This window comes from Lepisosteus platostomus, chromosome 7, assembly GCF_059453375.1.
Source record: "Lepisosteus platostomus isolate fLepPlt1 chromosome 7, fLepPlt1.hap1, whole genome shotgun sequence".
NCBI lineage: Eukaryota > Metazoa > Chordata > Actinopteri > Semionotiformes > Lepisosteidae > Lepisosteus > Lepisosteus platostomus.
Window position 1 is genome coordinate 59242984 of NC_142617.1, and position 13202 is coordinate 59256185.

A 13202-nucleotide genomic window follows, 5' to 3' on the forward strand; every position below is an offset into this window, starting at 1 on the left:
CTGGTTCAAAATAAAACGAAGCGCTCTCCTCACAGCGGCCCCAACAGGTGAGAAGCAGTATTGCACAGCCTGCACTGCCTGACCTGTTGCTGGAGACTAACGTCACTAACTTCTATAGAGAGGTTTTGGTCACGCAGAATTTTCTTTAGAGTATCAGGAGACAGATGAAAAACAGAGTGCAGTGGGAATTCTTATTATTATGAAGCCTAGTTTCCTAGTTTTTTGTTGTTTTTTAACTATTAAAGTGTTTACCGCCAGTGTTAACCATACTCCAGCCCACTTCTTTGTGTTCACGTTTTTGGAGCAAGGGTTCATGTGGCACCTGGAAACTCAGATGTGCCCTTTACCTTTAATTTATCTAAGAGCAACCTGCGGAATACCCTGTCTCGCTCGAGGGAAAGAGTCCCGTCGCAGGGGTCGTGCTCTCGAGCTCCCGGTAGCCATGGAAACAGACGGGGAGGGGTGAGGCAGAGTCTCGGGCGCCTCCGGGAGCGACACGATTCCGCCGAGCGGGGGTAGTTCGTGCATGTTAATACGGCCTTGTGCAAATCGTGGTTCACGACAGAGAAAAAGCAGGACCCGTTTACCTCAAAGAAAAAGGGAATAAAGCCCGAAAGAATCTCTATTGCATAGTGAGCAGCGCACTGGGTGATCGTGCACGCTGTGGAACGTGGACGCTCCAGTGTCAGTGAGATATCTTTAACCCCAGACAACCAGAAACACAGCTTTCCGTACGTCGGGGATGCGCAAAATAACGTTTGAGTTATTTTGCTGGTGATTGACTCGGTCTGGGCATGTCTAGACCTCTGCGGGTGAAGATTTGGCCATGAACATCAGGAGGCAAAACTACTTAAATTTGCCTCTTGTCCACCTTCTGACAGACAGGCACAGCTCTGCTGATCCTGAGACACAGAAGACAGTAACGTGGGGGGTGGCAGGTTGCATGAATTTAACTTAATCAAAGCATGGAATACTGTATGAAGGTTTCAGTTGTTGTAAGTGATGAATACTGGGATGTTATAGTGGCCATTGTCCTTTTATACATGGCGTTAATGCCTCTGCGTGTGCATCACTGTCTTGATTATCACATTTATCACAAATCAGTTTAGATTTTGCATGTTCACCCCCGGATCCCCACCTGATGTAGATTTCTAACAGCTGGACCCAATGAGAGGCATATTGACCAAACCGCAGCACTGATGAACCATGTGCTGAGGATCACCCGTCAGTGCAATTTCATCTGCCCCAGCAAGGAGCTATGGACACTCCTAACCTCAGCTCCCACCCCTCAGCAGGCTGGTCTGTAGGATCACTGGAGAAGGAACTACATACAAACAAGCTGCACCCCACTGTGGTCAAGAGGCCAATTACTCAGACATCATGTAGCCACAAAAATTACTTGTTTTATTAACATCCATGCAAAAGCAATACCGCTCCTTAGCAAACACATCACATCCGCTTTGTCAAGGCGATGTCAGAAGACCGGGCGGACTGACCCTGCTCGTGCACTGAGACAGCGCAGAGACCCCCTCCCTCTGAGAGGGAGCATGAAAGAGCAGAGCTGTGCTCCTCAAGCAGACAGACTCATCGATTCCTTTGCTCTGCTGTTCCATTGAGGGTGACCTCGCCCCTCCTGAGCTGGCCTGGCCATCGGTGATTCCTTCCACTCCAGCGCTGGCGGGTCACTGAGCTCCATCAGTCAGCCCTGCGCCCGCCCCAGAACTTTACTGACCGCTGCTTCAGAGCGACTCGACTCCAGCCAAGGCCTGGAGCTGCAGGGTCTCCTCTGCTACGGCTCAAGAGTCAACCACACCCTGCTGCTTTCTTCAGTGGGGCTGTCTAGGGAGATTCAGACAAACGCCATGTGGCTGCGTCCGTGAGAGGCCGCCCAGCCTGACACCCCGTCTGGGCTTTGACCCCCACTGCGGAGGGAACAGCAGCCCAGGCCCGGGGACGAGAGCAGCAGAGCCCCCTGCTGGCAAGAGCTGGGAGTGAAGAGAGGAGCCTGACGCCCATAGTTACAGCCAGGCGGGAGCTGTCCCAGGCCTGGTCCTCCCCCCGAGGTTTGTTTAGAACTGTATACATTTCAACACAGCAAAAATATTGTGAACGTAAATAAAAACAAACAACACACGCTTCCATCCCATCTGAATTGCAGCAGGTGCTCGTTTCCAGTAATCGGTCAGCAACGATAGCCTTTATTGACCTTCTTCTTTTATCATTTCCACAGCTGAGCACATGAACCAGGATTTATGTTTTTTATTTAAAACACGATGTTAACAACGTAATGTTTACATTGTAGTGCCACGCTGAGAACAGGGCGGGGGGGCGGGACTACGGGACTGTATATAGTACTACTATTAGTAGGGCGGGGGTTGGCAGACAGCCCATTCCCTTCCCACGTTAATAAATGTGTTCAACCCTATTCCCTGAGTCCCATGCCTGCTCCATTCCGTACCGAAACCCGAATTCGTTACAGTATTTATTTATGAGGAGTAAACATTTCTCTAATCTAACGTCAGAAGGTTCTAAAATTAATAATAACCTTAGAGTGAAGGTTAGCAGACAATAATGTGCCTAGTTTAATGCAAAACATATTAAAGAAGTGAATAAGTATTTCCTATGTCCTACAGATGACTCCTGGCATATCATTTTGTGTGCTTTCCGATAGACGGACCTGTGCGCTTCAAGACCGAAAAAAGACGTTAAAAGCAGAAGGAAGCCTACAAGCCTGGCCTTGAGAGCAGCATAATGGGTCTGTAGCCAATTATCTCTGCCCCAAGTATGTAGATTATATAAGTTGTAATTTTCTGTAATAGCAGGCTGTACAATTTGAAAAAAAAAAGGTTTTAGTGAAAAAAAAAACATTAGTGTTCCGATAAGTGCGACGTGCGTTTTCCGGTGTCGCGGTGCGCTGAAAGATTTGGCCAGTAATGTCTTACTATTTAAAAAATGGTAGAAAAACAATATGCAGGTACCTATTTCAGCCTGAATGGTTTGAGAAGAGTTGTATTATTATTATTATTATTATTATTATTATTAGAATTTTGAATGGGGATTGGAGGAGGGGTATTGCAAACCCGGCACAAGCAGCTGTTCCTCGCTCGGGCTTTTAGCAGCTGCCGCTAATGCGAGAGCGGACCGCACAGGCGCTCTTCAGCAGCGAAGGTCAGAGCCTACTTGAGCCCCATTTGCTCCTCTCAACCAAACAGCTCTCTTTCGGGGGCACTTACAGGCAGTGGCAGAAGCCGGTTTCCCTCTTGGCACTCGGGCGACGGGGAATCGGGTCGGTATGGTACCAAAAACAGCAGAATTTGCTCCTTGCGCCGAGTGTAGTAAGGCGAGCACCTCTCTGAAGAGGTGTACTTCTTGAAGAGTAAAAGGTAACCTGGCCGCAGCAGTAGATTTTAAATCACAGTGAACCCTTTTTTAAAATCTTTAAATCACTCCCAAGTAAAGCTATTCAAGCCGGAAAAAAAACAGCACGTGGCCGTTTCCAAATCGATTATCACAATCACCTTGAAATTTAAATTACTTTTTTTTCTTTTTGTTTTTCGACACCAGAACTGTCATTTCGTTTTCAAGGATCTCTAAATAGAATTTAAAAAATATCTCAGATGTGATTCTTGGAGTTTTTGTGGTTAGTTCTGTTGTTTCCTGCAGCTGATGGGCCGGAGCCTTAACTAAAGCATTTCTCTCTGTGGTCTTTTTGTGCTCTTGGCCTTGTCCCTAAGTTACTTCAGAAAACTGCTCTAATACATTGTCAGTGCACAATACAGCAAGGATTTCCAGAGTTTGCCTACACATCTCTGCTAAGAACACTCTGTCTGGACCCCTTTATGTTGCCACACAAAAGTGAAGCTTATCTTTTTCTTATTTGAATGAATCGATTCTTAAGTGAACCCTTAGCCTTAGGATTTCGACAGCAGAGCCCAACACTGCACAACGGGTCTGAGAAGGAACATGTCAGAAGCCAGGCCAGGGGTCTGCACCACACCACATCCCAGCATTCACACCAGAAGGGGCAGCTGAGGAAACAGCAGAAACTACAGCAGGGACAGGGAACATTCTGCTCCTTCTCTGTCTCCACATTAAGCAATGGATGACCTTGGTTTATACAAAACGTTTCCATTTTTCGTCAGTGTCTCATACTGGAAAGCACTTTGGGATCTATGCTTTTAAAGTGTGGCATAAAATGCAGTTGATCATCATCTCCTGATATATCCTGGTAGGGATGGCTTCTGCAAAGACAACAACGAGTTTATTTTTATCAGCGCAAAAGAAAGATGTATAAAGGGGCACCGATCAGTTCCGAACACCAGCAGTAGCTTGGGGAACAGCACGCTGAATGAGCTAGGTGAAAAGGAACACAGCTGAGGAAAGACTCACAAGTAGAGAATGTGGTATTTAACTTGTTCTGAAGAACGAAAGTGAACAGTTACATCATCCCAGATGTCAAAAAATCATTCTTAGTGTCTTTGTCAGTTCACTACTGCGTGCAGCAAAGCTTCTCTCACTCGTGTGTCTGTTCACTATCCTCACCCACCTCGTTCCTTCACCTTGCCATCCACCAGCTCTTGTTCTGGGTCAGTTCCTTCTTCCCATTGACATTACAAGCCCATTGATAGACGTATCACATTGCCTTTGTACTGTTACTTTTTTAGAGTGGTTTAAGGTGGCATTTTTCAACCTTGGTATTACAGTACCCCTGTGTCTGCACTGCTTGATTAAAACTTCAATTGCATGACTAACTCATTTAACTTGGCCTTTTTGTCATTTTCAGTTCCTCAGAATTTGGTGATTTCAAGCTGCTCACCATATTTCACACCCGTAGTCCTGCAGAGTTCTTCAGATTGTATAGCTGTTTTCAATCAGTGGTTAATAATGATGTTAGTCTTGATTAAGCCAATAATTGGCTGTTAACCTACCAGCAAACCAGCTTATTATATTTTACCTCCATTAATGGTTTATTGAGCAGTTTTCTAGATCCCAGAGTGACAATGAATATTTTCTCTTTAAAAAGGGTGGATATTGAGAACCTCTGATTCATTTCTTCCCGACTGCTACTTACAAAAAAGTATCGCAGAACAGGAAATACAAAAACATACAGTTAAATTCAATTATGAAACTTTGAGGAAAAAAACATTTTCTGAGACCATTATTTTAGGTCCTGTGTCTTTTCTTAATAACAAAAATATTGATTTGAATTTTCGGACAGTATAAAATTTGATCTACTCTTCAAAAGAGCAGGTGTATTAACCCAAAGGTCTTGGGATGTATTCCGCCCTGAGCTTGTACAGTCTGACCACATTGAATCTTCGCCTCAACTCTATTAGTGAAGCAGTTTCTCACTCCTCCCCCTGCTGAGTGTGACACTCAGGTGGGGCTACGCTTAGACAGTGGGTGAAGTGGATCCCCAACTACTGTATACTGAAGCACTTTCGGGTCCTTTTATAATAATTATTTACAACACTACACTACAAACACAACACTGGGGCAATGATTTTGGAAGTGATCTGGAGGAAAAGCACTGGTACATCAACACAGTTTACTACAGCAGCCTGGTGCTCCATGATGACTCGACCCAGCCTTGCTGGGATCGTGACCAGTTCAGGCTAGACTGTGGAAATGCTGTACCTCCAAAGAACCAAGGGTGGGAAATTCTTTTATCTCTGAGGAAGTCCTCAATAGTCAGTACCTGGATGGGAGACCTCCTGGGAAAAACTAAGGTTGCTGCTGGAAGAGGTGTTAGTGGGGCCAGCAGGGGGCGCTCACCCTGTGGTCCATGTGGGCCCTAATGCCCCAGTATAGTGATGGGGACACTATACTGTAAACAGGCGCCGTCCTTCGGATGAGACGTAAAACCGAGGTCCTGACTCTCTGTGGTCTTTAAAAATCCCAGGGCTCTTCTCGAAAAGAGTAGGGGTGTACCCCGGTGTCCTGGCCAAATTTCCAATTGGCCCTTACTAATCATGGCCTCCTAATAATCCCCCTCTATGAATTGGCTACATTACTCTGCTCTCCTCCCCACTGATAGCTGATGTGTGGTGAGCGTTCTGGCGCACTATGGCTGCCGTCGCATCATCCAGGTGGATGCTGCACATTGGTGGTGGTGGAGGGGAGTCCCCATTACCTGTAAAGCGCTTTGAGTGGAGTGTCCAGAAAAGCGCTATATAAGTGTAAGCAATTATTATTATTATTATTATTAATTGCTTAAAAACTACAAAGCATAGATGTCAAGCAAATCAAACACAACTATATACTGTACATCCAGCAGAAGCTGGTTGAACATTCAAGCAATCTGCCCTCCGTTCGGAGAAATGAAGCCAGAAAGGAGACCTCAAAAGTGAAGTTCACACACCCCCTTGGGGTCCCCTGTCAGGATGATTCTCAGGTGAGACAGTCCTACAGGGACAGAGACAGTCAGTCTCAGGATGAGACAGTCCTACAGGGACAGAGACAGTCAGTATCTGGCAAGTAGTATAATTTGAATTATGTATATATTTAAACATCATAAATATAAAGGTTCATGTATGTTTTGTTTTTTTTACATTTCCAATGCAATTTTTCTGCTCTATTTCTATGGTACGATTTTCATCCTTCTGTTTCTTGCAGATGCTGCGTTGTCCTGGGTTTCCTAGGGGCCCTGAAAGGAATTTCCAATCCCAGTCTCAAACTCTGTATCCACATGCCTTCATAGACGCGACAGATTTTCAACATGCTTTGCAACAATATGTATCAGTTCTTAATCTTTCCCGACAGCACATATTACTGAATACGAAATGTATAATATCCACAAAGTAGTTTAATTCCAGACTAAATTAAGTAAATTGTTACTGGCAAATTGGATCAGAAATTAGGAGACTCTTACGTGCTGTGGCTGGAATTTCACATGTCTTCCTGTGTGCTCTGACCACCATACAGCACAGCAAACTACCTGAAGAGTTGTCAGTGCCAGAACCATTTTCCGTGACACCTCTATCCATGCTTCCCAGTGTATGGACTCAAAAAGCGGGCTTCTCTGTGTTGACACTACATAGGAAATCCTGGCCGCTCGGAGCCTAACATTTCTTAAAGTATACAAGGATGGTTTTTAATGCTGGTTACCATGGCAACCTCTCAGCCCCAAACAAAGGGAGAAGGAAAGGAGAAGAGGAGACACAGTGGAGGAGGAGGCAGACCACTGCCACTTGTTGGTGTTCTTGCTGTCTCGCGCGCACGTGTGTGTGTGCGTGTGTGAAGCACCATTTGTGTGGGGGATGGGGGTGGAAGTGGATCAGAGCAGTGCCTGTCTACTTTGTGTATATTCCTCTGTTTTTTACATGTATTTATTCTGTCTCTGTGTCTCTTTCTGCCTTTGTCTGCAAAAGCGTGTGTCTGTATTAATCTCCTCCCTGTCCGTGTGTGTGTCTGCAAGGAGGAAGGTGAGTGACTGCAGGCCTCAGCTCGTGCCTGTCGGTGTGCACTGTTGGTGACAAAGCCTGTGTCCTTCTTTGTCTTCTTGGACTGTGGCATCTGTGCTTGCCTGTATGCACTTACAGCTCTCTATTTTTCATTTTTAATAATAAAGCGATTTTATGAGCACATTTTAAAGCACTATAGAATAGCACACATAATAAGCAGGAACAGAAAAAATAAAAAAGAGGAAAGAAAGAAAAAAAGAACAACATATTGATCCAGTAAAACCAAGAGTTAAACTAAATTATACATTAAAAGCTTTAGAGAAAAGACAAGACATGTAAGCCAATTTTCCAAATTTCAGCAGTTACAGAGTCTCTAATGAATTTGGGTAAAAAATCCCACAGACGTGGTTCTGTGCATTGTGAGGCACTAGCGTCCGTCGTGTGTGTTCGGGTGTGTGCGTTGTCACGCGTGCGCGAATGTGTGTGAGGTCTGGGTGTGCGTGTCTAACAAGAACCACATCTCACTCCTGCCCCTTGAGGCCCTTTCAATCAGAGGACCCCCGCAGGTGGCACAAGACTGCTCTCATCTTGTAAATGTGTTCCAATAACATTTTGATTCCATGAAAAATTCTGCCGTTAATTTAAACAATACAGCTTTTAATCCTAGGAGAAGCATTACAGTGAAAGAATTTGATTCCTGTATCTCCTTTTAATATAATGGGGTCTGAGAAATCAGAGGCACAGTGCAAGAAGAGCTGATAACAGTGAGCAAGTCTTCAGGGGTCACCACAGATCCAGGTTTGAGTCGCAGTGACTGGAGGTGAAATGTAACCTGGGAGAAGTTTGTAAATCCCTTTCAGGCTGATACACACAGCATGCCTGCAGAAAGAGACAGAAGTAGCATCTTACCCCTTCAGACACTTTCCCATCTGTAAGGTGGGAGGGCAGTGTCAGGAGATTCAGATTGCATGTGCAGTAATGAGCCAACTTATTACAGCCCTTTTAACATTTGTCATTGTGTTGGGTTTTGCTCGTAAAAGAAAATAATCCATTTACCATTGTAATCAAATGTTTCATATATGTTTTGTATATTAATCTAACATGATATCAGTACAATATACAAAAAACACACTTTCTAATCCTTCACGTGTTCTGGAGGCAGTATATTCACGTAATATGAATTTCTGACCCATTTCTTTTCAGACTGACTACATTAGTGTGACGAATTAAAGTAATGCAGTTCATTTGCTGATCTATGACTTAATCTACTTTTTAAAGACAACAACAAATTCCTAAGAAGTCTGTATCATTTCTCATTTGGGCTATAGATTTCTTTCCATTTTGAATCTAAGTTGAAATTGTGAAATTATTTTTAGATGTTACATATTACATTTCTGTATAATGAAACGATCAGTAATTTACCAATTTTTACAATTTTTGTTCCAATGGTGGCATTACTGGACAGAATGCATCAACACTGGGACATCTAAATACATTTGCATTATGTGTTCTGTTCAAGAATAAAAGAGCCCAATTATTTCTATCCCTAAAAGGAATATACAACATATTTTGTAAGTAGGAAAAGTGAATGTATGTGAATACAGTATTGAATGAAGTGTTATACAGTATGCAGATAACATCTCACATTTTTAAGAAAAGAGTGATTTTTTCTGATGTCAAAGAAGTTTTTATTTGTTGGTTATACAGAATGTTTAGAGTTAACTATATCTCCCCTGTCTCCTAAAAGCGATTGCCTCACTTGATTTAACCCCACAAACTAGCACACAATCATTGTTTAACAGATGAGCACAAGGAGCCTTCACCTGGAAAAGAAACACCTTCTGCCAGGTGATGAGGACAGCTCGTGGCCTGAGATATATGTGAACAGATGCTCCGTCTCACTGAACACAATAAATTACTTATAGCCTGCTTAGGCAAACAAGGAAATGCTCAGCGCAGGTTTGTGTAACACTGATGCGAACATCTGCTGATGTGACTTTTGAACTCTGCTGCTGTTCTCTGGCAGGTGACAGGTGACAAGAACCCTTATCACTTCACTTCGAGTTCAGCACAGCTGATTAAAATGTAGATCGAATAAAAGGAGCACAGCCTCCCCCCAGTCTTTCTGAAACAACAAATATTTAAAATGGTTTTGGCTCAGTGCACAGGTCTACTTAATATAACCTTTCGCAGTAGCAGAAAAGAATAATTGAAGTTTAATAGGTAAAAATAGTACATTTTAACTCAAATTTTGAAGAGGCGATCAAAATAATTTTAGATGTCAACCAATGGGAAAGTGTTTTACTTTTTCTCGCTCCGTGCATTGACAAATGCTTTAGAGACGAGTCTGATAGAAATTACTTTAAGTGCCATAATCATATTGCAGGATTACTGTTCCCCTTCAATCAATGACAGGCCAGTGGAATTCTGAAATTCAGAAGCACCATCAAACTGCACTCGTTTACCAAGTTGATCCTTGAAAAATCAATCACATTTAAATGAACACAAATGAATTGATTAAATCGGACAAAGTTTCCACGTGTGCCCTGTAGCTGGTGGCTGATGATGGCTCGGGTGAGGGACCTCGGGGCTGCCGTGTCAGGTGTTAGTTCCCAAGGCCGGAGTGGAAAGGTGTCCCTCGGCCTTTTCCCAGAGACGCCTAGGAAACGTGAACCCTGAAGGGCTGCGGCTCTACCGGGGGCGGGTCTGTATGGCAACGGACACGACGCAGCAGTAGCAAAGCGAGAGAAGCAGAAAGCAGTCCGCGGGCCGACAGGCCTCTGTCCTCCGGAGTGGACCCTAGAAGACCAGGCGTGGGGGGGGGACGGGACGGGTGGCAGGCATGCCAGCCTGCTGCAGGACTCCGGGAGAACGGGAGGCGGGAGGAAAGGGCCACGCCCAACAACAATGGGACAACATTTCCACTCTAGGCTATGGAAATGACCAGGAGGGCTAAATGAATAAAATTTAATCTCTGTGGAATTGGGATTCTAGGGGACAGACAACACAGATCTGAAAAGGGCAGGTCTTGAATAACTAAGCTGTTAGAGTTTTTCTGTGATCTAGAAGTGGTTGTAATAAATACATACAGAGCATGCGTTAGGTGAATCTGGATTTTCAAAGGGGTTTTGATTTTGCTTCTCATAAAAGAATAAAAAATTGCAGGCAGGAGGCAGTCTTTTAATCCATTAATTTATGTACTGAAGATGGGGGAGAAATGCTCCAACTGGGGTGATGAAACAAGTGTCACAGGACCCTTCCTAATGTGTGTCAATGACCTACAGTAGATTCTAGTACAGCTAGTAAACTCTAAAAGCTTTCTCTTATTTGTGGTCTTTCATATGTTCCTCATTTAACATTAGCTGTAGTAGACAGTGAACTCATGGTGAGACCACTGTAAACTTTAAAACCCCTATTCAAATTCACCCTGGTAAAAACTCTTTTAAGGGCTCTAGTCCATTTGCTCTGATTTCTGATGAAATGCCCTCCACCTGGGTTAATGTGTAGAGTGATCAGGAAAGCCTCCTCTCTGCTGTTCCAGCTACACATGTAAACACAAAGACTGCTCCACGTGAGCTCCTTGAGCTGTTATTGGTCAGATCCTGATTGCACAGCCAAAGCCGGTGTGCCACATCCAGCAGCCCTACATAGGGGCATTGCAGAGCTTCTCAGCAGGCAATAAAAGCCTTACAAAAATGCACTGCCTCTAAAAAAACATCTGAAAGTACTTTCCCCACAGGAAGCAAGCATTTTACACTTACACTTAAACTTCTAAAAAGCAGATGACACTTTTGACTCCAATGATTGGAGCAGATCAGATGAATTCTGAATATCTTCAAAAAGACCAGAAATGCTGGAAACAACAGTTTGTGCGAAATGTATACAAACCTTACTCTGAGGTCTTAGAAATTATTGAAGTTGGAAATGAAAGAAAATGTTGTTACTGCGCAAAAATAAAAGAGGAAATAACATCTTCAGATATACTCTGATTTATTTTAACATGTTACCCTGATTCCTTTGTTGCGCATTACAGGCAATTTGATCCCACTCGTGGTCGTTAAATACAAAAGGTGAGCATTTAAAACAACAGGCTGTTCCAATAAAGCACCTCCAGAGGTGGGGATCTAAAATAGTACCACAAATTGCCTTGGGATAGAAGCTGCAAATTAGGAGAGGTGGGGGAGGACTGCTAAACACGATGCATCAGAAATCAAACACCACTTTGTGAAGAAATTACTTAACTGAATGGGTCTCCGCAAGTCTCAAGTGGCCTTGCAGCTTCTGTGCATAAGCTGATAAACTGTCAACACAGTGCCTTCCATTTTTTCTAACGGCATGTAAACTCCAGTTAATTTTAATTGATTATGTTGCCCGTTAATATGTTGGTACAGTTGAGGTTTGTGCAATTGCTTTCCATGTAGAAAACTGGGGAATTCATTTGACTCTTTAAAACAATGGTCATCTCTCTTTGTTGACTTGCAGAGTATGGTTTTTCTTTTTGGCTTCATTCTTACTATCATGACAAATAACCTGATAGTGTCAAAAACAGTATGATGAGTATGCATACATTAATCACAGATATTGCAACTTTTTATTTAAATGCTATATTTACACACATTTAAATATTTACGTGAAAATGCAACCAAGTGTTTCTTATATAGACCTTAACCATTAGTTGAATGTTGACTTTGCAACATACATTCTTTACAATGAACATGTATACTTATTTTATCTTTATTTGCTTACTATAGTGTTTTGAATTATGTACTAACTGATTTGGTTTTGTTTGTGTTGCTCCAAATTGTATATTTGAACTGCATATTTTGTCTAGTCATTTCATATTCTCAATGTAAGTAACAGGATAAGTGCTTCAGCTAAATTATAATATAGTTTTACACGTTCTCACACCTATCCAGGAAATGTGATTTCAAAACTATACTGTACATCTACTACAGAAATCCTACTGAACATTCTCCTTACATTAACCTCATTCAGTAATAAAAGCGCAATACAATACTTTCTGAAAGAATGATTGAGACTGATATCTTCACAGAATCTGAGTCCTTCCTTCCCGTCTTCTGGAGCGGGGCAGTATGGTAGACTGATATATTGAACTGCATTCCTTACAAATATCCAATCCATCGGCAGATACCACGAGCCAAGCCAGACACCCACAAGGGCAAAGACCTGTTTTCACCCTTTCCTCTTTAAGAAACTAAATTAGACATAAAATGAGACTATGCCATCTCCTGGAACATTTTAACAGTGTTCCAGGAATCTCACTTTCAATGGCACTTTTCCAGTGCAGGGTGAATCCAGCTGCAGGGGTGAGGTGGGAAGGGGTGTCTCATCCATCTGAACATGACTGGCAGAGCTGTGGATTAAGGGCTGTGAGAGCAGCTTCCAACCCCCAGCTACAGTAAATTAATACACTGAAACAAATAAATCCTGGTTTGACCAGACCCCCATCCCCCACCACATGGGGGGACTGCTGGCTGTTCCTGACCTATTCAAGAGGATCACAAGGGTTGCTTAGAAAAGGTGGCTGCAGTTTCAGTAGCCCTGACATATTAAATTAGCAACATTGTGTTTTTTCTTTTCTTTAAACCTAAATCAAATTCAAACCAGCCGCAAAATGTGCACAGATTGGCCATTGAAAGAAAGCATTCTTTTCCTGTGTGCCTGTGCAGAGTATTTTAAGTATGGTCTGACTAGACCCTTCCTGCCGTCTAACATAAATTTGCCATCATGGACAAAATCCAAGCAACAGTGCGCTGAAGGTTTGCTCCAGAGTGGGAA